We start from the raw sequence: 23855 nt of genomic DNA, 5'->3' as shown, positions 1-23855 counted from the left end.
TTGCCGGAGCCTCTGATATAAATTTGCACTTGGTGCCAAAGCTAAACGTCGCCTCCCTTCCCTCCCCCTTCCCCCCACGGCCTTTCGTGCGTCTGAAGAAGGCGAGTTTGCTCTACATATATGGTGATTGTAAAGGAGGAAAGAGGCGCCTACTTCTGCAGCCCTTAAGGGAGCACGGCGCAGAACGCGCATTGGATGCGAGACTTCTGGCCTTGGGGGTGGTCAACACCTACCGGGACCTTCGGGAGGCTTACTTGACAAATCAATACACCCGCTTGGCGCAGACCCCGTCAGGCAGACGACTCCTAGATCGCCTACACATCAGGCATGAATTCCACACACAGGAGCGGGTACGAGTGCCTGAACACTGGAAATACGCGATCCATGTTTGACCCCTCCCCACCAATATGTCCACTGGTCGCCGGGAGGCGCGGGCTCTTGCCCTCCGACGCCACTACGGCTCCAAACAAAGCGTATTTTACACGGACATCGCCGGCCCTTACCATGGGGGTTGGTATATGGCCGCCGTAGTCCACCAAGACAGGCAGGTGGATGGTCTCTCCTTCCTGTTCACCCAATGCTACCCATGCTGAAGAGGTGGCCATAGCCCTAGCTATCTCACATGACACTTCCAAAACCATTATATCTGACTCCAGAGGAGCCTGTCGAAATTTCCAGCTGGGATGTATCTCACCCCTAGCTGCTCAAATTCTTCGACCTTGCCCGCGGGTAGGAGACCCCTCTCCCCACTCACTAATCTCGACCCCCGGCCATCAGGAACTCACAGGCAATGAGGCAGCCCACGCTGCCGCCCGCGCACTCATTCCCCGGGCAACTGTATCCACCACCGATGACCACTCTGATCCAGAATATAATCCTCCTCTTCTCACTTTTAAAGACATAAGTACCCATTATCGGGACTCTCACCGCCGCTTTCCTGCGCTCTGCAAAGGGCTCAAGAAGGCGGACGAGAGAATTCTTCTTCGCCTATTCACGAATACGCTACTGTGCCCGGCAGTGCTCAAACAGTTTGACTCTTCCTTTTCCAGCCTCCGCCAGTACTGTGGGGAGGTGGCTGACACTTACCACATGGTATGGGCATGCCAACTCAATCCTGCTCTAAACCCAAACCCCAACCCAACCCGAGAGGATTGGGAGGCGGCCCTGCTCGGCTGCCTGGACCTTCCGGCTCAACAGGCCATGGTCCAGCGTGTCACGACAGCGGCCACGACCAATGGGGTCCCTGAATAGGGACTCCACCTTGTATTGTAGGGAGCTGGCCCACTAAGGGCTGGTTTTCCCGAACAACCTCTATGTAAATAACACCTTAATAAATGTTTACCACCACCACCAGAACGCGCGTTTGTTCTGCGCCGTGGGTTCACTCCCCGTGAAAGCGCGCGTCTCTCGTGCCCTTTCACTCGCACATACAGCGTTCGGCGGCGCGCGGCGACAATTTCATCTCCATTGACGTCATACGGAACCTCACGACGACGGCGACGGCGACGCCGACGGCAGAAATCTGCTTTGGAGTGTCCATATAATTGCTATAGCAATAAAAAAGGTGCGGCCTGCCGCGTCCATCGAAAATGGTGTGATCCGCCGCAACGCCACACGTCGGGGGCTGGCATCAGCATAGCAAATGCGTCAGGAACGCGCCTGGAACGCTGTCGCGCGTGCAAGCCGGCGCGTTCCATCGCCGATGACTAGCGCCGTTCGGCCCAGCCAAGCGGCCGACAATGCAGCTACGGCCGTCACGTTCGCTGCCATTGCAGCGCGCTTCCACTTCCGGTTCCGGTTCCACTTTGCGCGCGTTCGGTGCGAACGCGGGCAAAACGCCGACGGCTGTGGACAACACTTCTGCGCGTTGCTGGTGCTGCTGCATGTCCAAGTTTATACAGCTGATAAAACTACCTTGAGTCGACCTCATGGCTGCTTCGCATACTACTCAGGGTTCCCTTACGGGGAGATGGTGTAATTTTCTCTCTCGTTCCCGACGCGCGCTCACTTTATCTCTCGTCCGTAGCTCTGGTTTACCCGTATGATCCCCCGGTGCTTCGCCCACTCATCATCATTCACTTCGTGGATATGCTGTGATTTTTTATCCGGCGGCCGTGAATGAGCCACCGTGTCTGTGTCGGGCGAAGCGAGCGCGCACCTGCGCCGGCGATTACTAGGCAAAGCGAGGTGATGTCATCGCTAGTGCTTGGGCGCATGCGCGGCTAGGCAACGCGGGCGGCGTCGGCAGCAGCTCTACGCGTTGCCTCGTTGTTGCTGCTACAATTTCTTTCTCTATCTCGCTCTCATTTTCTCTTTCCCTCTCCCGAGCATTGCGCACGCCACCCGCATGCTCTCCTTACCTATCCTTAACGCCCCATGTCAAGGCAACATGTGCACGCCACGGAGAGGAGGCGAGGCACACGCCGCTCCGCGAGGTGGTTGCTAGGCAACGCAGTGACGTCATAGCTCGGCGAGGTTTTGCGACAGCAGGCGTCACTTTTTACGGTTAGCTAGAATAGCTTCGCTGTTAAAAGCAGGAACGCAGAGGGCAATGCCCCTTGTCAAATCCGAATCACTCCGAAAAGGATGACAAAGGGAAGCAGGGAGCCCACTCGGCTGTATGAGAGAGCGAAAGGGGGATTATCGCTGGCAACTCAAACCTGGCTAGGTGCTCCGGGGCAGAGGGTGACAGGCGACAAAGGAGTGTCAGTAGGGACATTTCCAGGGTGGACATTGGGCTCTGTCATGGAGCGAGCAAAACAAACGCTCGCCGGAAATACCGGCGGACGCAACCTTGTAGTAGTAGCACGTGGCTTAAATGACGTGCTAAACAGGAAAAGGGAAGGACTAGACCATCGTTTGGCGAAGGGTGCAGATGACTTACGCGAGGTTTTCCCTCAGGTGCATATTGTGGTAAGCACTGTGCCGGAGGTACCTATATGTGACATTAACCTACAAAAGCTGTTGCTGCCACTAATGAGGCGATTTGGAAAGCGAGCCGAGAGAAAGGTTTCGAGGTTCTAGAAATCAACAAGGAAATGAGAAGGTATGGTGGTTTTCAAAGAGACGGAATCCAATTCAATCACAGGCTTGGACGTGCAGTGGGATGGCGACTTGCTGGTAGTGCAACTGCTTTTTTGGGAGGTCCACGGGTGCTCAGGAGGCTAGGGTAAGTAGTAATGAAGAAGGTCCCTTAGGGGAACCGCAGACTAGCATCACCGGCAACAACAGAACAACGAGAAAGAACAGATCTCGCTGTGCAATGTTACATAACACGCAGGGTGGTAGAAGAAAGGAAAAGTGGTTAGAGATTGAGGAGCAGTTAAATATAAAACAAATAGGTGTGTATGCGGTTACACCTTATAGACTTAGAAGAGCTACCAATGATTGAGATTTATGGTTGGGAAGAGCGCAACCGAACAAAATTGGAAAGAAAGAGGGGAGTCGGAAAGCTGATATGTCAGGGGGCCAAATTGGAAAGATTAAATTCAAAGTGTCAGGAGCATCTTTAGCTATCAGGTACAGTCAGTGGAAAGAATATTTGGCTGGGCGTGACGTATTAATGTCCATTAATACGTCAAGCCCAGCCAATTTTTCTTTGCACTGACTGTAAAATTTATGAAGAAAAAAATCGAAGAATTGAAAAGAATGTGCTGATAATAGGGGTTTCGGGAATGACGCCGAAATTATCCTATTAGGTGACATGTATGAATGCCCACATGCAGGATCTAGATGGCTGTACCTACAACAACAGTAAGTAAATGCTAGATCTTTGTCAGGAACAAAACCTCATCATCATGAATACAGGGCCTAAGTGTGATGGGCAGACCACGTGGGAAATGGGAAACAGGCAAACAACCATTTATTTATTTTATTTATTTTCTATACCCTCAAACGCCGAGGCTTTGCAGAGGGAAGTGCATAGCATATAAATAAAGAACAAAATGAAGCATGCAGCATTATACAGTATTAGCGACGAATTGTAAAAGTGAAATTAAATATAACAGAATGGTACTAAAACAAATATAACTGAACTGAACAGAACAGAAACACGTCATGTTATACAATACTAGTGTCAAAATATGAACGCAACAGAAATGTGGGAAAGGGAGAAAAGAAAACATGAGAAAAAATACGTGAAAAAGCAAAAGAAATTGCAAGCATTGCGACACATGTAAAAACAGAAAGAAAGAAACGAGTGGAGAGGAGAAATACATGAGATGATTAAGCAGTGCTATCACGTTGCAGGTGCGCAGATAAAGAATGGGAAAAATAAGAATGATCAGAAATGGAAACAATGTCGTCACGTAGGTAGTTCCAATCGTTTGATGTGTGCGGTATGAAAGAAAAAGAAAATGTGTTTGTTTTGCAAAAGATGCCTTTAACTTTGTGTTTATGGTCAATCCGGGATGCGCGATCAGTGGGTGGCGTGATAAGCTCGGTACCTAGTGATGAATGATGGAAGACCTTATGAAAGAGGCAAAGGCGGAAATACATACGACACATTGACAGAAATCGCAGTTATAGAGCTTGTTTCAATGCTGTTATACTTGCTGTACGATGCTAATGATAAAGAATGAAACGTGTGGCGTTATGCTGAATTAATTCTAGAGACCTAATTAAATTTGCGTGATCAGGGTTCCAGATTGCAGGGGCGTATTCTAACTTCGAGCGCACAAGAGTTTTGTATAGAAGCATTTTAATAGCAGGTGGGGATTTATTGAAGTTACGTCGTAAGTATACCAATGTGCGGTTAGCACTGTTACTGATCATATTAATATGAGTATTCCATGTTATATTGTAGGTAATAGTAACCCCCAAGTACCGGTATGATGATACATTGAGTTCGATGTCACTTAGTTTGTAAGTTGAGAAGCTATCGTACTGCCAAGAAACAGTCATTAGTTTGCATTTGTTAGGATTTAAATTCATGAGCCAGTTATCGCACCAACTTGAAATGTTATTTAAGTCTGTCTGCAAAAAATTTTTTCGTTGTCGTTACGTATTTCCCTGTAAAGTACACAGTCGTCGGCATACCAGTGCACAGAAGAAGAAACGCAGTTAGGCAAATCATTAATCTATATTCAAAACAAAAGGGGGCCTAAAACTGAACCCTGTGGTACTCTCGATGCTACATTTACTTCAGGTGAGTCATGACCATTAATTGTGACGTACTGGAGGCGGTTTGTTAGAAAGCACTCGAGCCAAGACAGTATGTTACAGTCGAGATTGAGTCAGGAGATTTTCAACATTAGTAAGGCATGATTAACCTTTTCAAAGGCCTTCGCAAAGTCCAAGAAAATACAGTCTATCTTGGAGTGTTTGTCAAGTACAGTATGCAGATGATGAGTGAACAGAAGTAACTGGGTTTCACAGGAAAATGTACGCCTAAAACCATGTTGGGCCGATGCAAAAAATGAATTAGATTCTAAACATTTAGCTTTATGTGAGTGCAATATATGTTCCATAAGTTTACACGGAATGCTTGTTAATGAGATGGGCCAGTAGATAAGAGCGCAGTGTTTTTTGCCAGACTTATGCATTGGAACTACCTTAACAATTTCCTAATTGAGCGGCAAGATTCCTTGATCAAGACACTGCTGAAAGATCTTGTGCAAAAAGAGAGAAGAATATGCACGTGTCTGTTTCAGAAACTGAGTTAGTGTTGACAGTACTACATGATGAGGATGTTTTTAAGGAATTAATTAGGTGCACGATTCTAGCTGATTCAAAAATTATGGGAAACATTGGGTAATATTCACGGCACACAACTGTGTCAACAGGCACAGCGGTGTTTCCCGAGAATTGGGCGGAATAATATTGTTAAATAAAAGTGCACATTCAGATGCTGGAAGCGGCTCACCAGACTCATTGTTGATTGAAAGTTCAGTACTTTCGTTAGAATTCTATACGTTCCAAAGTTGTTTTGGGTTCCTTGATAAAAGCTCAGGTAATGTATGGTTATGAAAATGGTTCTTAGCAGTATGCATAGCTTTCGTATACTCTGCTTCTGCACTGTGATACGCTTCCCAGCGATCTGAAGTGTTTTACAACTTGGCCATGCGGAAAAGACTTTCCTTTTATTACACAAACGTTTCAGATTCGTGTTATTTCATAGAGTTTTTTATTGCTTCGTACATGCCGAAGGGGCACATGCGTTTTAGTGAGATCAGAGACTAGGTTTCTCAAGATTGATTGCTGTCTGGTGACAGAAGAAATTTATGATAAGTTGAGAGAAATGGCCATTGACCAGGGAAGCATGGGAGTGATCATAAACACATCATTTTGAAAATGGGATACGTAGTTGGGGAAAGAGAGCGAGGAGCGAAGAACGGCCAGTCCAAATTTGAACGCTGAACAAATAGCAAACATAATCACAAGAATCGAGGAAGAACTTGGCAAGTGGCATAGCAAAAAGTAGTAATATAGTGAGTTTCTAAGTGTAATTACGACAGAAATACGGACACAGAAGCAACGTGCTCGTTGCAAAGGAAAGAAACCGAAAGGCTGGTGGAACAGGGAGATACGAGAAGCGATCGCCGAGCGACAGAAAGCATCGCGAGAAGATAGAAGGCAAAAAAGAAAAGCGCAGTTGCCGCAGGATGAAGTAGCCAGAAAATGGTAAATATACCGGGATAAAAAAATCAATGGTTCAAAGCAGTGTTGCGGAATGGGCGCCCGCATTCCATGCCAATACTATTCCGGGGAATTAGAACTTTCCGCAATTTCATTTCTTTCAATTCCTCGGAATGGAAAAACTTAGCCCATTCCCACTCCGAGAATGACCAGACAGTTCAATTCCATTGCTGCAATTCTTCAACGTAGGAAAGACATCTTGATAGTTTTATCGAGCTACTGATGAACGAACCATAAAGCTGATGTCATCAGACGCTTTAAGAACTGCAAAAATACGCAAAACACGTTATCAAGGTCGAGGGAAAGTAGCTTATTGGTGGCATACCTGCTACAGTACAACCACTTTACTAATTCCCATAGGGGCAGTTCTCCCGCTACCACTAGTATTTGCATGGTCAGCATGTTTTAACAGCTTGTGATGTTTTAATATGGTTTAAGCTTAAATGTGTCAATGCTAAAATGACGACAGCGTATTTTTATGCCGAGAAAAGACTATATTATGGCTTTATTATGGCGTTGACAAGAACCGCCTTTCAATGAACCGGCACAGAGCTTCACCCAGCGATGAAGGCCGACGTTATCTTCGGCTGGCTTGCCAGTCCTTTCTCTTGTTGCGTGTACTCATGTTCGTGTTTTTTTTTTTTTAGGTGCCGAATGAAATTAGATGAAACTCCGACTACAGCATGTATACTTTCGGAGCAAAGCTGCAGCTTGCAGTTTGTTTTCTTCAGGGGTAATTACAAAAGATTGTTTCCAATGTGCCATGTTGGCGGACTTACTGCGTACGTCAGCCGCTGCGCGCAGGAGCCAGTGTGGCAGCGCGTCATGGAAGCGCTTTTTATTTGCCATAGAAGGCTGGAATGGAGGGTGGGGGTGGGGCTCCACGTAGCAGTCATCATCAGTGCCAATCAAAACCACCCATGACTGGATCATCGACAAGTTTCTCATGTCGCGATCGTCCTGAAAAGACGAAACAAAATCGCATGCCTGCCATGATTTCAACTAGCACAAGTCGCTTCGCTTCAAGACCAAAACCTTCCACCAGGTTTCAGTGCCGTGTAGGAATCGCGAATATGTGCGTCCTCATCATAGTATCACACTCCTGCCATCGCGAATGCATCAGATGCGTTCATTGCGTCTTATACGTGCGACCCACCGCCTCGTTTCAAGTCACGCCATTCTTCTACGACGCTCATTTCACAGCCCGCGCTTCATAGAATTGCTTCGTTCACGCATAGCACCTCGAATTTTCCAGAGTCGAACCTATCATTGGAAGCGCGTGGTGAAGTTACGTCTACAGCGACATCATCCAATGATAGAGCATCCATCATTCCAAGCTGCAATGATTTAGACTACGGTACCGTTCACACCAGTCAAGCAAAGAGCGCTGCTTCCAGCGCTCTCTGCTTGACTGCTTCCAGAGCGCTGCTTCCAGCGGTGACGTGAAACAGACTTCACGTCACCGCAGACTTCACTTTCGGCAGCAGCGGATAAGCCACGTTTCTTAGGAGCCATTTGCAAACACAGAAACATTCTTCCGCATCCCAAGGAACCTGCAGAAGCGTCGCAAGCCCTAATAGTCACATGCTGCCGTATTACAATATCACCCATTCATCTTGTCCTCGTAGCAGCCTCAGAAGAACCTTCTGTGATGCCTGGCACAGTGCTTTTGCCACCAGTCAAGTCTCCCACAAGCGAACACTGTACCAGCTACCGACAGATTACCATGTCAATTTGCAAAACAAGTCAAAGGCTAATTCTGATGGAAACACTACCTCAGCAACTCCCGCCGCCATATGAGAAACATCATCAACTCCATAAACATTGTTATCAACCACGACGACGACGTTGATACAGACGACGACAAAGAGCGTCGCCGGAAGAACAAATGCATCATCAGAAAAGACGTCAACCAGCAAGGCGAAAAAAACCCCAGGCGAACTCGACGAATACTACATTTCGCAAGAAAGAAACGTCGCCGAACACACGTTCAGCACCACCTATCAGGACTGCTCCCATCCCAAGGATTCCTACGACAACGCTGTGCACGACGACGGAAAAGACACTTTCCCGGCATACCGGACCAACAGAAACATCGCCTCAAAAGCTTTGTGCAACGAGCACTCGTTTCAGAAAGCGCAGACATCCCATCATCAGAAACGAGTCGACTTCATGCAAACGGGGCTTCCTTCTCTCGTGAGAGCAATCTGCCAAAGACAGCTCAGAGCATTGAATCTTCGGTCAACATGCACTAGCCTCAAGTTCAACTACAGATCCTGCTACTTCACAACACTTCAACTTCACTCAGTCGTGCCAATTGCTCAACATGTAATCGTATCAATGATCACGTGCTACGGTGTATGTAGACGTCATCCGAAGCGCAATAGTCAGGCTCGCCCACCAGAGCTATGCTAGACGTTACCGGACAGATACAATTTTCTGTGAAGCTGTCAAGAGTAAGAGAACCATCTTGAGACACTGGACTAACTGCACATTCTTATGCGTTTCGTTCATCCACCCCTGCGCCTACGACTCTCTCGAGGGGGAGGGGGAAGTGTGTAACGAACCACACATGGACGGTGCGGTGCAATAGTGGGGAAAGAGGAAGACGAAGGCAGTCCCACCGAAAAAGCAGGCACAGTACAAAGAAACACATCTAAGCACCAGTCAACTGAACCGAAGAACAACTCGGCCAGTATGTTGTTTTCCTAGGAATGAACATTGTCAAGGACGTCCTCAACACCAGCAGTCAAGACAGCACCTAATACGACAAGTGCGGAAACAGCTCATGCAACGGCCAAAAGGACACTTGCGATCTTCTGGTATACTAAAGCAACAGCAAAACCGCCTCAAATGCTTCGTGAAAAGAAAACGCACACCTCCCATCACCAGAAACGGTGGAGCGAACTACTAAATCAACCGTTGGGTTTCTCTAGCCACCAACAGACGCCAGCGCGGCGGCGGCGCCACCCGGGCCGCGCATAATTCAGTTTCCAGGGCAGCTGGGCCCTAGGGTGCCTCGATGCCAGCGCCGCTGTTCAGGGTGCAGACAACCCCGCTGGCGCCGCCATATTGAATCACACCATCTCAGACTCAGCTACGCTTGCGTTCATAAATAGTGTTACTAGTGGCGCACTTCCAAGTGCTTTGCCTTGATGATTTTTTTATCGGTATCCCATCTGCACATCTTTATAACCAATAGCCGTTAACTCGTCGAAGGTCGAAGACGTAAATGTATGGCGCCGGGAACATGCCCCAAGTTGCCTAATTCAATCACATTTATTATGCCGTGTGTATGTTTGAAATACGCACTATTTTTTTGCGCTTCGATGCTTGGTCTATAAGGTTTGCGACCCCCTGTGTGTGGAAGTTTTTCTTTTTCGCTGTTGTATTTTGGTTTACACGACACGCCTCCTTTACCGTAGCCAGCCACTCGCACACGGCGGTTAGTTTCCCTTGCGTTGTGCGTGCTCTTCGCGTTCTTTGCAATTATTTGACTATATCTACGCGCAATTTTGCTTTTTTTTTTTGCCCACAAAACTGTGTGCTGACAGGATTAAGCTGGTGTAAAAATAAGTGCGATGTAAAAATAAGGTTTACTTAGTGCTGTAGAGGAAAATGTAACGTAACTTGTCTGTGTCAATCTTGCGTAGTACACACAAGAAACCAAAAGATGCACAAAATAGATTTACTTTGTATGGCTAGTACAGTCAATCATGAAAGAGATATGTACATGAAAAATTATATGTATTGTGTGGCGCCTGAAGGTTATGTTGAAAGACGAGATAAAAAAAATTGCAAGGTAGGCTCGACACACGCAATTCGGGATAAGTAGAGTTTTTTTTAAATTTATTCATTACATAGGGGGGGGGGGGGTTTCGAGTGAGTACATCAACCTTATTACACACAATATAAATCGAAAACAAGAATACAAACAAGAAAACACAACCGCGGGTAATATTAATCAAGATATCCAACCAGAATACATCCGCTACCATCGAATACGTCGCATCAGCCAAACACACCGATGGCGAGTACAGAACATTTTATAACTAACCATTAGAACACTGATAACTACGTTGAAAAAAAACAACACTGCATACATATCGCGTACAAAAACCGTAAATGAAACTAAGACAGTCAAATACAGATTAGCAATGTTTTTCACTTCGAAATATAGTCCATTATGGTGTAGGGCTGTTGACTTTAACAGACGGCGCCCATCATGTCGATTTCCCTCGTACTGGTCCTCTTCAAAGTGTTTCTAAGTACAAGTAAAACAACAAAAGTGATTATTGATATGAAAAGTTGCCTTGTAAATACAGAGAACTCATTACAGTGCTTAAAAATAAATTTTCGCAGAAGTAATGCTGTATTACCTCACTTCACACGTTTCGAAGAAATGCACAGGCTACAACAGACACCATGCCAGAAAGCGCCGAAACGTTTTGGTCCCATGATGCCCCTTAACTCTACTACACCTGGGCATACCGTGCACAGGCATTTAAAGACCGTCACAGTACCCACTACGATCGGGAATGAGCACGAATGACCATCGGCTTACGAGCACCACGATACAATTATATTCGTCTAAAAAATAAGCTATATAACGTAACAACCTGAGATCCGCAAGATATCTGCTGAGAAATCAGAGAAAATCACAATGCTTCGCTTGCCACGTACACAACAGCCGCTCTCCCCAGAAGAAGCACTGCGTTCTTTAGTCCCAAATAACCAGTAGCGAAAAAAGAAACTGAGGGGAGAAAAAAGAAACAAGAGACACACGATGTGTGCTTCCCGTGAAAAAGTAAAATAGGTGGTTTACATGATGATTTGTAGCTAATGTAAGACTATTTCGCGGCGAAGCATTTTCGTCAGTCCTTAAAATAAGGGTACTACTCGCATAGACTGCGCCGACCAAAACGGCAAAAGCCTATGCGACGCGCGGTGTAGTGCTTAGTTCGTGAGCGAACGTAGGTGAGCGAGGATCAGAGAATACTTTTTTTATTTAAATGAAAAACACGGCGCGATAACTTTCTTGACACTTACCTCGCAAATGTAGGAGCTATCCGTTGCCTTCCACTGATACCGCTTTACTTGGGCTTCCCATCTCTTCCTTCGCTCTGGGTCCCGGGGGAAGCGTAAACAACGAAGCCCTTTACGCGTCGATCCGGTGCACTTGGGAACACAACCGCCCGTCATGTCGACTCGATGCACTTGACAAGCTTGTCATTCATGCGGCTGAACACTGTCCAGCAAGTAGAAGCGTCAGCGAAGCATCCGCGCGCACCGTGTCTCGAACTGAGCACCGGCACCAAGCAATCGCAACCGCTCGCTGTGATTCAAGATGGCGTCGCAGCGAGAAAGCGGCTGTAGCGGCGGCGCGGGGGCGGTCAAAGGATGGCACTGATGGCACCACCCTGAACGGCGGCGCTGGCATCGAGGCACCCTAGCTGGGCCCTCGACTGTGGCGCCGCCGCTCGGGAGAACTTGAAACACGGCGGCACCTCGGATCTGGACAGTTACGCTCCCTAAGAATCGCCTTTGCCTAGGTACCACACCGGAGACGGTCCATTCGCCCCTAGCTACGCTGGCTGCACAAACTCGCGCCTGCTGCATTCGTTGCGCTGCCGTGCTCTGCGGTCGTAGAACGTGTTTTCTCTGTCGCGATGGGGGCATATGAAAACCCGATAATCGCAAAGTGGTGAGTAAAACGTTTCAAATTAACAACGCGGTGTGTTGTCAGCATTCCTGGTCGACAATGGTGCCAAAGTGTCGCTTGTGATTCTCAGCCGGAGAGCACCTTGTGAATGCGTACAGCCTCTAGCTCAGACCATTTCGCATACCACAACATCATGCGCGCGATTAATGGGTTATCGTTTTGATGTATTGAAACGGATTAAGTGGGTGTTACGTGCTGCGATGATGGTGGTGGGACAAGCCTCAACTAATGGAAACGTTTTTAAGAGTGTTTAGTGCACATAGTGAAATTCTGAACAAGTGTGCATATTAGTGGAGTCGCGTTCACTGTTACCACGATTGTGCTGCCCTTGCTTTTCTGACTGGCTGCAACATGTCATCATTGTTACTGCAGCTTCTGGTCGATGCAGGTGCTTTATTGGAAGCGAAATTTGATGCAGTAAACTTACCGTTTTGTATTTGTACACCTTTTTATCTGTCATTCGTTCTTTCCTTAACTTGAAAGAGCTGTCCTGAATGCTAAATGTTTAGGCCAGTCTCCAAAATATTTAACGGTACAGGTCATCTCTTAATTTTAATTTGTATAGCTGACACTTCCAGCTATACAAGTTGCTATTTCCAATTCTGTGCCCAGTCGAGTACTGCTAAATCCTGCCACAAGTGCACCATTTAAGGTGGCGGTCCCACTCCGGCGGCACGAGCACCCCGTTTTCATTACTTTTGAAGCTACCGTGGTGGCTCTTCTACTTAGGATATAAAGTTGTCGTATATACCTAACAAAGCATAATTAGTGTAGATTCCAACTATATACAATATAAAGAAATTGACTAATGTGATTTAGAAATAAATGTTCAAGAACAAGCATGAGATACATGGTTTTTGCGAACTGTGTCTCAGTCATGACCATATTTAGAAGAAACTACCGCATGTACTGCATTGCGGCTTTCTCTGTAGCTTTAGGAAATATTTATCTATTTCCAAAACTCAGCAAAATAATGTTGAATTTTTACTTTTTGGATAACTTGCTTTTGAAAATTGCCGAATATCGCAATCTTCTGTTGTAAACAGCCCAAAAACTACATGCTCAAGGAAGCTAAATTTTGGAGAAAGTAGACTTCACGGAATGTCCATTTAGGACGCAAAATTTCATTCACGTACCTTTATTAGTTTTAAACCGCAGATTCGTAGCTTTAGTACCTTCCCGCAAAAATGGGCAAAAGTAGAACCAGAATTCTAAATATTGCTTAATTTCGGTCGCATTAGTAGGAAAACTAATAAAGGTACATGAATAAAAGTTTGCGTCCTAAATGGAAATTCCTTGAACTCTACTTTATCTAAAATTTTAGCTTCCATGAGCATGTAGTTTTTGGGCTGTTTGCAACAGAAGATTGCGATATTTGGCAATTTTCAAAAGCAAATTATCTCTTTCTCTCTCTCAAATTACCCAAAAAGTAATAATTCAACATTAATTTGCTGCATCTAGGAAATAGATAAATATCTCCTAAAGCTACTGAGCAAGCCGCAATGCAGTACATGCGGTAGTTTCTTCTAAATATGGTCATGACTGAGACACAGTTCGCAAAAACCATGTATCTCATGCTTGTTATTGAACATTTATTTCTAAATCACATTTATCAATTTCTTCATATTGTTACGAAGATTTGTGAAGAAATGGTTTTATTTACAGGAGGTGGACGATCCTGGAGGAGTCCGGCCTCTCACAGGAGGAGTCCGGCCTCTCAAGCTCTTTGTTCTCTACGTCTTTTCTTCTCTCCTTTTTGTGCCTGCCATTCGTATCCGTTACATTTCCCCGCAAGCAGACGAAGCCCGTGGGGCGAGTCAGGATGGACAACCAGGGTAGAAAGGCTTCAGGCGAGCAATATGAGTCAGCTCAATTCTGCTTGATCGCCGACCATCGCACAGGAGGCGAGCTATTACGTAAGTGAGTTCGCTCAAGCGGTCCACAACTACAAATGGGCCTGAGTATTGTGACAAAAGCTTTTGCACAATCCACGCTTGCGTTGTGGTGTCCAAAGAAGGACCAATTCACCTTTTTCGAACGATACTTGTACGTGACGGTCGTCGTATCGCTCTTTCGAACGACTTTGCGAGGCCAGAGTACGAAGACGAGCTATTCGACGGGCTTCTTCGGCGAGACACAAACTCTTCGATACAGAATCGTCATTGTGCAGAACGAAGGGTAAGAAAGTGTCCAGTGGGATTCGCGGTAACCTTGCATACAGGAGATAATTAAAACGGGCTATAGTTCGTGGTTTCGTATTTCGCCGTGTTGTATGCGTAAGTGATGAATGGTAGCACGTCCCATTTCTTATGATTGGAGGAGACGTACATGGCAAGCATGTTGGTCAGCGTTATGTTTGTCCTTTCAATGAGCCATTGGTCTGTGGATGATACGGCGTGGAATGACGGAACTGTGAAGGGCAAAAACGAAGTAACTCTTCAATGGCATCAGCAGTGAACTGTGAACTGGTGACCACGGTCGCTGATGATGACACGTGGTGGGCCATGACGAAGGACCACGGAACGCAGCAGAAAGACCGCCACGCAAGCAGCGGTAGAAGAGGGTATGGCTTCAGTTTCTGCATACCATGTAAGATGGTCTACGCAGACAATTATCCAACGGCTCTTGTTGCTGGATAGCGGGAATGGACCCAAAAGGTCAATGCCTACTTGCTCGAATGGCGTACTAGGTGGTGTCAATGGCCGAAGGGGACCCGGGGCTTCGGTGGTCGGTCGCTTGTGACGTTAGCACGTTTCACAACTAGCGACATAGCGCTTGTATGTTTCGTACATCTTGGGCCAGTAAAAGCGCTCCTGCGTGCGGTGTAGCGCTCGTACGAAGCCGAAATGTCCGGATGTCGCATCGTCATGCATGGCGCGTAGAACGTCGGAGCGGAGACTCTCGGGGACAACAAGCAGAAAATGCGCTCCATGCCCGGAGTAATTACTATTGTAGAGCAATCCATCACGGACAATAAAGCGACCGCTGCCTTGAGAAGTACTGGCGGCAACAAAAAGCGGATAGAGGGTAAGATCATTCCATTGTTCTCGCTGAAAGTCTGCCGCGTCAGGGAACGTACAAGTAACAGCAGCGAGACAGTCGTCAAAATTCTCAGCATTGCAGTCAGTAGTTGCAAGAGGAATCCGAGAGAGGCAGTCTGCGTCAGCGTGACGACGGCCACTTTTGTACGATACCACAAAGTCGTATTCCTTTAGGCGCAGCGCCCAACGTGCGAGGCGACCAGAGGGATCACGCAAACAGACCAGCCAGCATAAAGAATGACGGTCGGTGATAATCTTGAATGGTCTACCGTAAAGATAACACCGAAACTTCTGTACAGCGATAACAGCTGCCAGGCATTCTTGTTCCGTAACCGTATACTTGCGTTCAGATTTGCTCAGGCAGCGGCTGGCATATGCGACAACATGTTCTGCACCACTTTGATGTTGTACAAGCACCGCTCCTATCCCGATTCCACTAGCATCAGTGTGAACTTCAGTCAGGCAAGATGGATCGAAGTGACGCAAGAGGGGTGCTGACGTTAATATAAACTTCAATTGCGAGAATGAAGCGTCACACTCTGATGTCAAATTGAAGGCCGCATCTTGTCGCAAAATACTTGTCAATGGGTAAACGATGTCGGCAATCCCGGGAACGAAACGACGGAAATACGCACATAGGCCAATGAATGAGCGAAGTTCTCGTGCTGACTGCGGTAGTTTGAAGGAGCTCAACGCTTCAATCTTACGAGGATAGGGTCTGACGCCATCCTTGTCAACTAAGTGTCCCAGGACCAGTGTTTGGCGTTCTCCAAACCGACATTTTTTTGAGTTCAGAACCAGTCCAGCTTTTTCGATGCAGTCGAGAACAAGGCTGAGGCATTCGTTATGTTCTTCAAACGTGCGGCCAAATATTACAACATCATCGAGGTAACACATGCATATCTCCCACTTTAGACCACGTAGTACTGTGTCCATGAATCTTTCGAAGGTGGCAGGAGCATTGGAAAGGCCAAAAGGCATAACATTAAATTCGAATAGGCCATCTGGAGTCACGAAAGCGGTCTGTTCCTTGTCGGCAGGGTTCAGAGGTATTTGCCAATACCCCGATCGCAAATCAAGTGTTGAGAATTACGAAGCAGCGTGTAAGCAATCAATGACGTAATCGATTCGTGGTAGCGGATAGACATCCTTCTTTGTCACTGCGTTTAGACGTCTGTAATCCATGCAGAATGTCCAGGAGCCATCTTTTTTTCGGACCAGGATTACTGGGGCTGCCTATAGACTAGACGAATCTTGAATGACACCTTTGTTCATCATCTCCTTGACTTGCTCTGCAATAACTTTGCGCTCGGAGGATGACACTCGGTAGGGCTTCCGGCGGATGGGGTGTGCTGAGCCGGTATATATTCGGTGACGAGCGCGGGGCGACGGTAAATGAAGGGGTGCATCTCCATGCGTGAAGTCGAATGCAGCCTCATCCCTGGCAAGGACCTGTACCAGTGCTTGCCGTTCCGATGTACAGAGAGCCTTGCTGATCATGCCAAGCATTAGCTCTTGAGAATGGCAATTATTGCGAGGAAAGCAAGCTGTAGAGACGTCCGCAGTTAGTGCGGCTATTGAGCTACATGCGGCTTCATCGAATAGAGCGATTTTCATACCGCAAGAGAGGACAACCGGCGTGGATGAACAGTTCAGCACCCACAATGTGGCGACTCCTTTCGTCATGCACACGGCAGAGCAGGGCATAGCACAGTTTATGCGGAGACGCCTAACTACAAGGTCAACACAATCAGGGTCACCGGTAGTTGCAAGAACACCAACGGGCGTCAGGCACCACGATGGTGCAATCACTTCCTCACTAATATTGAGTGTGTCTGTGTCCCTGTCTTCGCCAAGCGAGCTTTGTTCAGGATGTGTTGATATAAATAACTTGTTCAACGATATTTCGCCACAACCACAGTCCACGGAAGCACCGCATTGTTTAAGAAAATCGAAGAATAACATCGTGCGAACAACGAGAAAGAACAAGGAATTCCGACACAAACACTTTCCCAGCAAACAAAACACTCACAGCACAAACACCAAGGGGATGAAGCCACTCGCCGCCTACTCCACGAAAGGTAATACCGTCGTTCCAAGAAAACATAACTTTGTGGCCTAGACGGTTTTTGAAAGCGAGGCTCATCACAGACACAGTTGTTCCAGTATCAACTAACGCCATGGTCGGTATTCCGTCAATCAACACATTCACTTTGTTTTTGTGCATCACAACAGGCAGAGGTATTTCTTGCAAAGACCGTCCGACGACCTCACCTCCATTGGCCGCGGATGCTAGTTTTCCGGCGGTGGTGAGGAAGAACGGCGCCGAGGGGACGGAGAGCGACGGGGACGGTTATTTGGTGGCGTTAAACTGCGCTCAGATGCTGGCGAATCGCTGCGCCTGGTCGCGTACGAGAAGCGGTCCATTGGAAGCAAATCAGTCGTCCGCAAGTCACATGAAGTACGGGTTCCGGGTGGCGAGAACATCGGGGGTGTCCTTCGTGATTAACGGCCTCGGCGACAATACCGAGCTATATGGCTTGTGGAGCCGCATTTGTAGCACACGGGAGGGTCGCGGTTGGGTGCATCTTCCTCGAATCGAATGCTAGCCTGCTGCAGGCGGCGAGAAAGTTCGTTGTCATGTGGATAATGTATCTCTGCTGCTCGCTGAAATCCGTTATATCGGTTATAAGCCACGTCGTGGTAGTAGGGCCGGTGCTTTTCTTGGCGCGGCCTCACAGAAGTCACAGGGCCTCGGGGGTAAAAACGCGGCTGTTCTCGTTGTGGCTGAGCGTTATAAGTAGGGCCTCTGTCGTAGAGAGGTGGCTGCTGTCGGGGCGCGAGTTCATAATCCTCAATGCCCCTCGCCGCAGGATACGGCGAGGAGGATGCCACGTTCGGCTCGAAATCTGGTGGTAGGCGGAAGCTATGAGTGCCTGGGTGCAGGCTGAGTTCTTCCCGAACTATTTGTCGGATCGTTGATGCAAGATCGAGGGGCTGATTGCTCTCTACGCCTGCAACTGTCGTCACATTGGCTAGCCTGCCAAACGTCGGCGCGATGCGCCGCGTATTTAGTTGCTCGAAAGTGCGACAGTGCCGAATGATGTCGGCGACGGAAGCCAGGGTTTATTTTGCGATGAGGAAACTGTAAACATCCTCAGCAATTCCTTTTAAAATGTACCCGACTTTGTCTTCCTCATACATTCCATAATCTACCATCCTACACAGTTTTATTACTGCCTTAATGTAGGTCGTGCAGGTTTCGCCTGGCACTTGCGCGCATTGCAGTAGCGTCTGTTCTGCCCTTTTCTTTTTCGTCGCCGAGTCGCCGAATCGCTCTTTGATTTCCGAAACAAATCTGCCCCATGTTGTTAACGTTTCCTCGTGATTGTCGAACCACACCAACGCAGTATCCGTCAGAAAGAACACGACGTTCGAAAGCTGAGAAGCGCTGTTTCACTTGTTAGCGGCACTCACCCGGTGATAATGGATGAGCCATTCCTCGACGTCTTCGTCCGGTCTTCCGGCGAAGGGACGCGCATCTCTCAGTTGCTGAACGGAGCTGGTCGGCGCAGCAGTTGGAATAGGCTGTTGTTCGTCTGCGTCGTAGGACATGTTCAACTCCGGTGCATTCGGTGGCAGTCCAGCAAGGTGACGGCTCCGTCGTAGAACTTGTGGTTCCGCCTCCGTTATCGGGTGTCGATTACCCAGCACCTTCCACCACAACTGTTACGACGATTTGTGAAGAAATGGTTTTATTCGCAGGAGGTGGATGATGATCGGAGCATGATCGTAGCGCAGTCTGGCCTCTGAAGCTCTTCGTTCTCTTCGTCTTCTCTCCTTTTTGTGCCTGCCTTTCGTATCCGTTACAATATTATATATAGTTGGAATCTACAAGAATTAAGTTGTTTTATGGTATATACGCCAACTTTATATCCTGAGTAGAAGAGCCGCCACGATTGCTCCAAAGCTACTGAAAACGGGGGGCTCGTGCCGCCGGAGTGGGACCGCCACCTTAACAGCTACTGCACTTGTTTCTTCCACCTACCATTCACAGCGACAAGGCAGAGGTACGGCATCAGTAACATTTGTTGCACAAAATGCTTGCTGTAATTCAATTGCGTCATCAATCTATATTAGTAAGGCAAGCACATTAAAATTATCTGCAGAGGTCAAGTATTCAGTGTAATCTTCGGCACTGCAGACAAATATCCTTGCATAGAATGCAAGGAGAATTCCGTGCACTAGGAACACAGCTCTAGCCAAGACAAAAGGCAGCATGGCTCTCTTAAATGGGTTTTGGCTCCTGCACATAATGGCCTCTCTCTGCAATCAAGTTGTGCACAGTTATACAACTTGCAGTGCCAATGATTGCTGGGGGACCCTGACAACACCACCTAGATAGCAGAAGGCCTGTTCACTCTGATCCATGTCGTCACGCTACCTGGCCCGAAATTTCGATTGCCAAGGCTGGCATGACGAAAGCGATGACGTCAAAATCACTGTTGCTTACTCGGGAGCATCCTCATAAGATTCTATGGCAGTCGGGCCAGGTAGCATGACGTCATGGATCGGAGTGAACAGGCCTTGTGCTATCTAGGTGGTGTTGACCCTGACCCTCTGCGACACATTCTGAAAGCACAGCTGAAACAACTTTCGCTGCCCCAAGCACTTGGCAGACACTCTCGCAGGAGCAATGTCTTGGAGGGCAGCCCTCACCTTGCATGGTTTTGTCTTGGCAGTCTTGACACCTTGTTGGAACAGCTTGGAGGTTGTAATAGCTTGGAGGTTGTAACCTGTGACGAAAATTAGGCAGACCAAGTGTTCTGCGGAAAAAGAAATTTCTTGACAACTCCAACTCATAACATGAAATTGATGAATATGCTGTAATGTTTGCAATGCCAAGTATCAAATCCACTCTTCATTTTCAGGTTCAATGTGGAAGATAAAGAAAATTTCGTTCTTTTTCACAGATACCCTGGTGTTATTTCTTTGATCAGGAGTTTACTTAAATTGCATTATTGTGCAGCCCTTAAAGCACTTGTGTTGTGGCAGATGCTGCCAACAAACATTTGCACCTCCTCTTTCTGCTTTAACATTGGCCATTAGACACCTTGTGGGCAACCATCCTGCAAGTTTGATCCATTTAATCTCTTGCTGCTGCTATACAACACTCCAGTGACCTTTCTGACTGTGCTGGCTGCTAGTCTGCCCTTCAGCACTAAAGGCTCTATCTATTCTCTTGACCACTTTCTGAACGTTGCTGCTGTTCTCTAATAGACAAGATGCTAGCCGTGCAGGATCCTCGCTCTGGTGGCCAATGCCACAGCCCTTGACACCGGTGGCACCGTGCCTACTGCTCTGCCTTGAGTGCTTGACACCATTCTTCTCGAGGCTCCACAACCATCCCAAGGGTCAATCAATACGACTCATTACTCCGCATCCTCCCTTAGTTTCGCTGCCATGCCCCTTTACGACTGCTACCAAGTACAAGTTCTCCAACAGTTCACATCAACCCCTGCAGTGCCCCACTCCTTGATCTCGCTCGAACGCTGAATTGTGCCTTGCAACTTTCACAACTTCACCCTTCTGCTATTGTTCTTCATATGTACGAACATGGGATTAGTCAATAATAGATGCAACCATGCCTTCCATATGAAGTATTTTGTGCCGTAGCATTAGCAGAGAATCTGAGATCTACTTTCGTGTCATCTGCCCTGGCACATAGTTTGTACCGTAATGAAATTAACTTCGAAATAATTTTAATGTGGCGAAACCAGACAAGCAATGACTGAATTAAAAAATGATACTTATCTATTTTGGGTCTTTCTTTTAGTTTCAAAAATGTTCTTGTGCAGCATCAAGCAGGCCATAGAAAAAAAAACTTGAACAGGCAATCTGTTGGTGCAGAGTTCATATTTTCTTGGGCACTGTGGGTTTGAATCGTTTTCTTGTGTGCTTTTCATAAAACACTTTGCGTTCTTGTGACAAACATCACAATGATTAGGAGTGTCGGTGACAGTTCTTCCAATGAGATCTCTATTTCGCTTTAGAAATTGCATTAAATTTCCAGCTTTTTAAGAAATGATGTTTTTATCTTGGTTGCTTTAATATCGAAAAATGTTTTGTCAGTACTCACCAAAGTACTTTTTGTACACTGGCCAATAACCCAAAACTGAGGGTGCATATTCTTTTTAAGCTCACATACTTGTGACCCGCCCTGTGGTGGCGTAGTGGCTATGGCATTGCGCTACTAAGCCGGACAGCGTGGGATAGAATCCCGGTTGCAGTGGACGCATCTCAATGGGGGCGAAATGCGAAAACACTTGTGTTCCGTGCACTGGGTGCACGAAGAACCTCAGGTAGCAAAAATTAATCCGAAGCCTCCCTCTACGGCGTGCCTCATGATCAGATTGTTGTTTTGGCATAAAAACCTCAGAATTTAAAATTTAACATACTTGTGGCAGCCAAGTCAATATCTCCATTGTATTCTTGTATTGTGCATCTGAAAAAAAAATGTCGCCAAGTCCCGGTGAATGCAGCATTAAGCTGCTAAGCAGGCCTTTAAAAAAATTTACCTTTTTTTACACTTCATGCTGTTTGTAACATCTCTGTATTAAAAACTAAGCGATTAAAAACATATACCTTCCAAAAATACGCACATGCACAAAGCACTCTGAGTGGCCTTCAGCACAACAATAGAGAGATAGATAGCTAGACAGATAAACTTTATTACGAAGATTGAGTTTTGTCTTGCCCGATGGTGCATCGTTAATGGTTGGGGCCCCTAGTCCAGGGCTCTGCTGGCTCTTGCCTTCTTCTCCGCTCTCTGGATAAGCTTGAGCTGGTGGTCGAGGGCCGAGCTGGACAGCAGTGCCTCCCATTGCTCCCTTGTGGTGTTCATGTCGTGGTGTTCTATGTTATGTCACGTGCACTCCCACGTAATGTGGTATAGCGTTGGTGTGGCCCCGCACCACGGGCATTCATCCCTGTAGGCTGTGGGGTGCATGCGATGTGTAGGTTCATGTAAGTGCCTGTCTGGAGCCTACGCCAGGCAGCGGCATCATCCGTCTTTAGTATTCGATGGGGTAGGGGATATCGCAAGCCACTCCCTCTGTGGTAGTTCAGGATTGCTGAGTACTCGGGGTCAACTGGGTCAGGGTAATCTGCAGTCGGCGTGGTGAGTGCTCGGTTATGTGCAAATTCTCCAGCTGCTCTGTCGGCATACAGGTTACCCATGATGGTAGCGTGGCCCGGTATCCAAATGATGGTTTGGATGGTGTTGTCGTCAGTGTCCTCCTTGGGTATTTGGGCTAGGACTTGTGCCGCAGGTCTTGCAATTCTTCCCTGTAGGAAGTTGCGGCAGGCCTGCTGGGAATCCGTGACGATCGTCAGTGGTTTGTTTGCGTGTTGGCCTTCGCGGATGGCTAACGCGATGGCCAGCTCTTCGGCTTCCGTGATAGTGCAGGGGCGGGTCGATGCACTGGAGGTGACGCGGCCTCGGTGGTCGCAGACCGCTGCCACTGCGCCCTTATTCTTCGTTCTGTACATAGCGGCGTCCGTAAAACGGCCTGTGGTATGGAACCTGAATATTTTCTCTATGTACTGGGCCCTCGCTTTCCTCCTTCCGGAGTGTAGTTTAGGGTCCATGTTGCGTGGTATTGGGGCAATGTGATACCTGTCCTGGACGTGACGAGGTATCATGCAGGTTTCTTGGGTTCGTATTGTTGTCGCTTTGAAGCCCAAGGTTTGTAGGACCTGCCGGCCCGTGTGAGTCCGCGCAAGTCTCCAATGTTGCGATACGTGAAGGGCTTCTGTGAGTTCGCTGAGGGTGTTGTGTAACCCCAGCGCCAATAATTTCTCAGTCGATGTACTCATCGGCAGGCGGAGAGCGGTCTTGAAAGCCATCCTCAAGAGCGTGTCGGCCTGTTTCGTCTCAGATTGCGTGAGATGGTAGTAGGGCAGGCTGTATGTGATTCTGCTCACCACCAGGCTTTTGACCAGTCGGAGGGTCGCACAAATCGTCGACCAGTCGGAGGCTTTTGACCAGTCGCACAAATGTTACTTGTTCTCTAGGAAAGTGTTCCGACTGTTCTTGCATTGGCTGTACTTCTCGGGACATTCAACATCATTCATGGTGCACCTGAACCACGCATGCACCTGAACCACGCTTTAAGCACGCATGAAGTTTATGGCACATCCACACAAAGAAATGGCTATCACATCACAGTAGTGTTTATGCTTTCAGGATATACATTAAAGCATCACTAATACAAGCTGGCGAGACCGAAGGCTGGATAACTTGACAGCGGCACACAGCCCGTCCTGTTGCCGACACATCACATTGGTCCGAGGACCTGCAAGAGTGACATGCAGGTTGTAGTATAGCCAGTACAGTATACTGCTAGCGTGAGGTATTTGAGAATTCAGCTTCAAGTTCCCATAGACATCAACAT

Source organism: Dermacentor silvarum, chromosome 3, assembly GCF_013339745.2.
Source record: "Dermacentor silvarum isolate Dsil-2018 chromosome 3, BIME_Dsil_1.4, whole genome shotgun sequence".
In the NCBI taxonomy this organism is placed as follows: Eukaryota; Metazoa; Arthropoda; class Arachnida; order Ixodida; family Ixodidae; genus Dermacentor; species Dermacentor silvarum.
Note: the sequence above shows the minus strand (reverse complement) of the source record.